Here is a 2,500-nt window from a genome sequence, read left to right as displayed (position 1 = left end):
CCAACAGTCAAAAACAACCACAAAAACAACCAACACGACCACAACCATCCAACCATATAACTCCTCAATTTATTTCCTTATTTGTTTCCAATCAAATCTTCCTTTTATTCTGAGCACATCTAAATGCCTTGGCTAAAACAAACATGATATCACCTTTAACGAGTTGGCAACACTTCGCCAACAATAAAGCTGATGGTGTTAACATTAAGGAAAGTTTATTGGAAATGAAGGAGGGGGGAGGGGGGTAGATAGACAGGGGGAGGGAGGGAGGGAGGGAGAGAGAGGGAGGGAGGGAGAGAGAAAGAGAGAGAGAGTGTGTGTGTGAGAGAGAGTGAGATAGAGAGAGAGAGAGAGAGAGAGAGAGAGAGAGAGAGAGAGGGGGGGGGGGGGGGAGAGAGGAGAGAGAGAGAGAGAGGAGAGAGGGGGTGAGGGAGAGAGAGAGAGAGAGAGAGAGAGAGAGAGAGAGAGAGAGAGAGAGAGAAGGAGGGAGATGGGGAAAGCGGGGAGAGAGGGAGAGAAAGGCGGGGGAAGGGAGACAGAGAGACAAACAGACAGACAAACAATCAAATGAACGAACAGACAGTCAGACAGTCAAACACGTATCAAAGAGATAGACAGATAGAGAGACAGACAGATAGATTAACAAACAGAAAGGCAGAGATAGAACAACACTCATCATAACAAAAATAGATGTTCTAAAAGGGACAACTGATTATAACAATGAGTGCCTAATCAACACAGAAATGGTGAGTAAAGATATAAAATAGAAAACAAAGAATAAAAAGTGTTTGACAGTTTTATTGTATTTCTGTATGTCTTTATTTTGTTTTCGTTTTCTTTTGATATGGACTTTTGTTATGACGTCACTACAGGTGCCAGTTACATAGAGATTTATTTTCAACCACTGACGTGTTAATAAAAGAAGATACTGGATATGTCAGCGTGGTTAGATAAATATTTAGATTTCTCTCTCTCTCTCTCTCTCTCTCTCTCTCTCTCTCTCTCTCTCTCTCTCTCTCTCTCTCTCTCTCTCTTTCACCCCATTTATCTATCTACCTACTTACCTATCTCTATCTATCTATCTATCTATCTATCTATCTATCTATCTATATATATACATATATATATATATATATATATATATATGTCATATATATATGTATGTATGTATGTATGTATGTATGTATGTATATATATATATATATATATATATATATATATATATATATATATATATATATATATATATATATATATCTCTCTTCTCTCTCTCTCTCTCTCTCTCTCTCTCTCTCTCTCTCTCTCTCTCTCTCTCTCTCTCTCTCTCTCTCTCTCTCTGTCTCTCTCTCTCTCTCTCTCTCTCTCTCTCTCTCTCATATATATATATATATATATATATATATATATATATATATATATATATATATATATGTGTGTGTGTGTGTGTGTGTGTGTGTGTGTGTGTGTGTGTGTGTGTGTGTGTATGTGTGTGTGTATGTGTGTGTGTTTGTGTGTGTATGTATGTGTGTGTGTGTTTGTGAGTGCTAATAAGTCTTCTTATATTTCATTTTTTGATACATTAGGTATCATAAATTACAAACAACATAAAAATACAGTTACAGTACTGTGTAATGATAGTGATGACAACGATACCCTGAAATAATGACAATCAAAAGTTATAATAATACCGTGATGTATATAACCACCTGTTACTTATTAATAGCAGGCACGGAACTGATGTGTTTTATGAAGAAATTAGATCTATGCGACTCAGTCATGTTCGTGCCAAGTCTGGAAAAAGGTCTTGATTCATTTTATTACCTTTGCAATTTCATCGGTCGTGCGGTCCACCGTCCGATAATTAAAGGAACGTGGAAATCAAATAACAAGATCGTAGTGGTTTTAAATTAGCAAATCACACAGTCATGATATCATTAGCAGGTACAAATGCACACACACACACACACACACATACAAACACACACACACACAAACACACAAATACACACAGACACTCACACACAGACACACAAACACACACACACTCACACACATATATGTATATATATATATATATATATATATATATATATATATTTATATATATATATATACACACATATATGTGGGTGTGTCTATGTTTTTATGTATGCATATCTGCTTCGTAATAAAATCTATCATTATTGGTATGCATCTTGCTACTTAGCCAATCACTATTAGCTCTTCTGCAATAGGAAGTACGACCATACTATCAGTAGTATGATAATCAAAACAAATAGTGATATTGATAATGATAAGAAGACGAGGATGGTGATAATGATGGTGATATCAAGAGTGACAATCATAATAGTAATGATTACGATTAAGACAACAATAGGGATAGTAAAACAAATATCAATCATGGTAATAGTGATAATAAACCTAGTGATAATTATAATTACGAGATGATTATGTGGCATTGGTAGTAATAGCACTATCTAATATTAACCATGTGAATATA

This window comes from Penaeus japonicus, unplaced genomic scaffold (genome assembly GCF_977035675.1).
Source record: "Penaeus japonicus unplaced genomic scaffold, GWHDUDI00000001_assembly GWHDUDI00000039, whole genome shotgun sequence".
Lineage (NCBI taxonomy): Eukaryota > Metazoa > Arthropoda > Malacostraca > Decapoda > Penaeidae > Penaeus > Penaeus japonicus.
This window is presented reverse-complemented; position numbering follows the sequence as displayed.